We start from the raw sequence: 6,000 nt of genomic DNA on the forward strand, positions 1-6,000 counted from the left end.
ATAAGACCTTTATAGTTTCTTGGGGTTTGTGCTGTTGTTTGTCATAGTTTTGTTTTGCTTTTATCTGTGTGTATGCTTGCTTGTTCCCTGAAGCACATATAAATTGTATTTCATTTATTTTTTTTTGGGGGGGGGTTATTCAAAGCCAGCACAAGAGACAGGGCTAGGTTTCCAGAACAGAGTTCCTATTTTCCTCTGGATTTCCTTACCTACTGACTAAAATATAAATTTACACTACCAGAAAGTATGAGTGTTTCTCAATTTTAAAGATCTTAATGACTGAATAAATAAAACTAATATTATATATATTTTTTCTTAGGTGTGAAGGTTTAGAAATCAGACATTTAAGTAAATAGTTTAAACTTATTTTCTTTACATTCAAAATGAAATTAGTTTATGTGTGTGAATGCACCTAAAATAAGCTATGAACTACCATAACAATGTCAATCAATATCAACTGCCCTTTGCAGCTATGTCTTCTGCATAGCATTTGGTCCTCCACCTACAGAACCTTTATGTTTCAGTAAAAAGATAAGAAATCTCAAAATACTTGCAATTTTTAACAACAGCAGTGACATCTGGTTACTCCCACAGTCAACTTCTCGGGTTGAGTAGACTGCTGTTTCAGTAGGCTTAATAGCTGCCTCTTGGGAAAAGGGTAACAATGTCAAGTGTTAAACACAGTGAAATCATTGTACCTGCTACCTCTACTTAGTGTTTCTGGCTGCTCTACCAAAAACACTTCTTTTATGTTCAATTATTTCTTTCAGTTCTTAAAAATGTAGACTTGAGGCTAAACCATGTTTTTTTCTGTTATTTTGCTAACAGGCAATCATTATGGGTACATGAAAAAAATAGAAATGTAATGCTTATTTTAAGTGAATATGGGACAGAATTGGTAGTTATGCAATCTTAGGTTGTTTTGAAAATAATCATTTTGGTCTTCAGTATTTAGTAACATAATTAACCCCTGTGAGGTGTGTGTGTGTGTGTGTGTGTGTGTGAGAGAGAGAGAGAGAGAGAGAGAGAGAGAGAGAGAGAGAGATGGGGGAGATTCTTTTGAATATTTAAATTGAAAATAAATCTACAAAATTAATTTAGAGTAAAAATATACAAAGTTCTTGGATTGTGACATTGTGGACCCATAATTGTTTACATTTACATTCTAGGAAATTAAAAAATACCAAATAAAAAGACCAAAAATACTTACTTTACTATAATACTTTACATTTGTCTAGTGCTTTATAGTTTACAAAATGCTTTGAATTATGCATTTTTTCAATGCTCACTGTAGATACTCATGCTTTTCAAAAGCAGATGAGAGATTTTATTATGGTGGTGATTCAATTAGGTGCAACTGTACCATCTTGTTTGTCTTCTGAATCAGCCCACTGACTAATGCAAACTAAGGTTATAGATACCAAATATTACAAGAGAATTGAAAATATTCTGCTAGCAACAGAGTATTTTAGAATTCTCTACTCATCTATTTACTGCTAATGAGTTGACAGTTATTTTAAGTGGATGATGGCTTGAATACCCAGATGTTATGTGACATACTTTGTTCTAATTCTCTTTTTTAGTTATGCTTAAACTTGAAGTTTTATGCAAATAACTGCACAAACTCTGAGTTGAGAATTCTAAGGTCCAGGCACATCCCATTACAGCATATACTATAGACTGAATGTGTCCCCAAAATTCATATGTCGTATCCTAATCCCTAATACAATGGATGGTATTTGGAGGTGGAGCCTTTGAGAGGTGATTATGTCATGAGGGTGGAGCCCTCATGAATGAAATTAGTGCCCTTATAAAAGACACCCCAGAAAGCTCCTCCCTCCTTTTCTCCATATGAGGATCCTGCAAGAAGACTGCCACCTATGAACCAGGAAACAGGTCCTCGCCAGGCACCAAATCCCCCTTTGCCTTGATCTTGGACTTCTCAGTCTTTCTTTGGCCTCCAGAATTGTTTCTGTTGTTTATAAACCACCCAGTCTATGGTAATCTGTTACAGCAGCTCAAACTGAATGAAATAGCATATGTCCACAATCTTGCCTAAAACAGCTCATAAGTGGACTGTTTTAGACTAGAGTAAGATGGTGTAAATTCAGCACATCAGTTATGTGCATGAGTGGCTGATTCTGAGATATAGCATTTAAGAACCTGTTCTCTTAGACATTTAACCAGTATATTCTCTACTTATTTACATGATTAATTTGCCCTTTCTCTGTGGAACACTTTTCTTCTTGAAGAAAGACTTTAGCTTAGTCTTCATCAGACTGTTGCTACTTCAGTATCTATGGACCCTCAATCAGGATAAGTGGCTTCAGGGCACTTCCATACAGACTTGAGTTCCTACTCCTAAAAGCTACTGCTCAAAAGAGGGGGTGTTGGGGGGAGTCATTTGTGGGTTTAATTAGCAGTGATCAGAAGCATGTTCTTCTTTTTATAAAGGCCCTTAAAACAACTCCACTTTCATATTTAACTTTGTTAGAAAATTAAAGGATAAATTCCATATATAATTTCATATATTCTCAACTCAGAGTAGTCTGATAATTATCAACTAGGCTATATTTGTCAGGATTCACTGGGCCTGTCATCTCAGAAAGTGGTTAAGCACAATTGGGGCTTTGGCACAATTGGGGTATATAAGGCAGGGAGATGGTGGAAGTGAGAGAGACTAAGGGGTTTCACCAGTTACTTCATAAACAAAGGCTGGAAAACACTCTCACTTGGCCATTGGTTCAACAAGAAAGCAGAGAATAAAAATAAAATAATAGGACAAGTAACACAAATATATTTTTGAAGCAGGTCCTAAAATATCTCCTGCCTTGGTAATCTCTTTCCTTTTCTGATTCCCTGCTGCCTTTAGATCCTAAACTGAGAGGGGCAACAGGGGAGGAAGGGAGATGGGACAGCCGGGAAACTCAAGCCCAAAATAAAGGGGTGGTAAGTGAGGTGCCTTGGAACCAGTCCTGATTGTCCCCTCAGAATGGAAAGTTCTATGAGGAAGTGAAAAACAAACCCCAATAGATCATGGCAAGGGACTCTGAGAACAGGGCAGCCCCAGCCCCACTTCCCCAGCATCACCCGAGGAGGTCAGCAGCTTCTCAAAGTCTCTCCCTGGGCATGCAGGGAGCAGAGCAGCACTGGCATGTTTGGGGGGTGAGCTAAATCACCCCCAGGAATCCAGGGCTTGGATATTTCCTGCCAGGGGCACAGACATTTCCACACACTCCATAAAGGGATCGAAGGAGCTGAGGGAACCAGTGGCCTACAGGTGGACTGGGCTCAGAGCAGCAAGACTGTGGGAACTCCAGGACCACTTGGGCAGCAATCACAAACTTTAATATGGAAATCAGCACGATACCCCCAAACTTCAAGCAATGCCAGCATACCTCAGCAGACACCAGTGCAGGGTGCCCAGTGACCTGGTGGGATTCTGCAGAAGACAGTGAATCTCCAGGGAAGGTACTGGGCCCAATGATCCTTCTCCCACAGCCACAGGAAATGCAAGCTCTCCGGTCCCCAGGTTGATTCCTGGGAAGGAGGAAGGAGGAAAAAAGATCCTAACTGGGAGTTTAATTTTGAATTGAAGAGATTCCTTTCACCTACAGGAAACTGGCTTACCTTTAATTGGCAAGCTAGAGCCCCACTCACCCCATGCCCCAATCTCATAATAGGAATCAAGGCCTTGAGAGCAAGAGGAAGTCAGTTGGAGGATAAAGAAAGTCTCAAGCTTGTACCTCTGGGTAAATTAAGCTGTGTTTTACAAAGGCAGCTCACTTTCAAAGGGAAGGAACTCAAAGAAAACCCCCTTCTTCTATGCTACTTCTCTTTGTCCTAGACATGGACAGAATCTCTCATAGAATCAGAGAGACAAGTGGTGCACTGAAGATGCAGCAGAACTGAGCTTGGCTCCCTGGATGGGCTGGTAGGAGCGCTTAGGAGCCCTGGCTGAAGCGGGAGAGGCAGTGTGCCGGAGCAGCTGGCCACCTGGCAGAGCTGGGGGAAGCCTGAGCAGACACTGTTCTGTAGACATCAGGAGCAAAAGCCTGGGAGTAGAGCAACTTGAGGGCTTTTCACACATATTGTATTAACTTTGATTGCCTGTATGATTTTCTGCTAAATTACTTTTCCATAAAGCTATAATAAAAGTATGCACAGCGTGCATCTGTGGGTGGAGGCGAGAACACAGGTGAAGTGCTGTTCTTTATTAAATGTGCAGCCATGAGCACAGAAATCCTTGATCCAGAGAAAGCCATTTAACTAATTGTCCAAAGTACTCCTCTGTTATCAACCAGGCTTACTTTAACCTAACACCAGATTTGATTCCTCCTTCATCAACTCTGTTTGCTGAGAGCTGTCAGCATCTCTTAACTATATTAAAACTAGAGGCCCGGTGCATGACATTCATGCACTGTGGGGGGAGGGGAGGTCCCCTCAGCCCAGCCTGTGCCCTTATAGTCCTTAGTGCTGCTGCGGAGGTGGGAGAGGCTCCTGCCACTGTCCCTGGACTAGCGAGCCATGAGCCCGTCTTCTGGCTCAGCAGTGCTCCCCTGTGGGAGTGCACTGACCACCAGGAGGAGCTCCTACGTTGAGCATCTGCTCCTTGGTGGTCATTCCCCCATTTGGTTGATTTGAATATTAGCCTTTTATTATCTATATATATAAAAGCCTAAGTGACTGGCTGACCAGCCAACCAGCCAGTAGCTATAATGTGCACTGACCACCAGGCGCAGGGGCTCAATGCAAGAGCTGAACTGCGGTGGCTTGGCAACTGTGGTTCTCGGGTGACACACCTAGAACCAAAGAGAAGGGAATCCAATTCTGGGGTGTGTCACCCAAGAACCACCCTCTCGCAATCCAGGACCCCTGGGGGATGTCGGAGAGCCAGTTTCAGCCCGATCCCCACAGGCCAGGCTGAGGGACCCCACTGTTGCACGAATCCATGCACCAGGCCTCTAGTATAGGATAAGAGAGAGAGAAAAAATACAAACAAACAAAATCAAACTTGCTGAGACCACTGGCAAGTCTCAGAACTTCTTTACTATATGTCGTCTTTTCTATTCCAATCTCTCGAATCCTATAAGTCCAGGCCAAATTGTTTTCCTTTACCAACTCCAGATCCCCAATAATAGTTTGTGATCCTACCTTGAAACTTTTCTCTGTACTCCACAAATCAGTTGCTTCAAATTCTGAGCATTTTGTTTTATATTCCAAGGAATTTTTTCTTTTTTACCATACTTGTGTTTTCAACTCTCTTTTGGGAAAAATCAAACCTTTTTATTCTTTTTTAATCTTTATTGTTGAAAGTATTACATTTGTCCCCCTTTTTTTCCCCTATTGACCCCTTCTAGCTCCCCCCATTGTCTGTGTCCATGGGGTATGCACATATGCATACAAGTTCTTTGTTGTATCTCCCCCCCTTCTCCCCCACCTCCCTCATCCTCCCTTTCCTCTTCCAAATTCTTCTTCTGAATAAGAAGGCAATGCTTAAGATCTCTGGGGACAGTCCACCCCTTTGATTTTATGCAGTTATTCCATACATGGGATACTACTTCTCAGTGCCTTCTATAAAGAAACAGCATAAACAGCACTCAACAGTTTTTGTGAGTACCCTGAAATAAACAGCAAATTAAGGAAAAAAGATAATTTTGTAATCAAGCTTTCCCACTATTTGCCTTCAGCATTGTTATTACTATAAAATTAATATTTTGTTATAACTTTAACTTGCCTTTTGGTCCTGTTAATGGAGCACACAGGTAAAAAGTGAGTTGAGTTTCTCAGTATGTCTACCTAGTGAATGCAGCACCATAAGAAGAAAGGCAGTCTTATCCCTGTTCTCAGTGAGCAGTCTGACGGGCTTCCGGGTGATTTACTGGAGAGGGAATCTGTGGATGTGCCTGGGGGCACTGCAGACCCAGCAGCGATCAGAGCACCATTTCACTGAGCACACATTTCAGTGCACTGCGCGGAATACTAAAAAGGAGGAACTGA

Source organism: Myotis yumanensis, unplaced genomic scaffold (genome assembly GCF_028538775.1).
Source record: "Myotis yumanensis isolate MYYU_CA2020_CCGP unplaced genomic scaffold, mMyoYum1.0.hap1 SCAF_15, whole genome shotgun sequence".
In the NCBI taxonomy this organism is placed as follows: Eukaryota; Metazoa; Chordata; class Mammalia; order Chiroptera; family Vespertilionidae; genus Myotis; species Myotis yumanensis.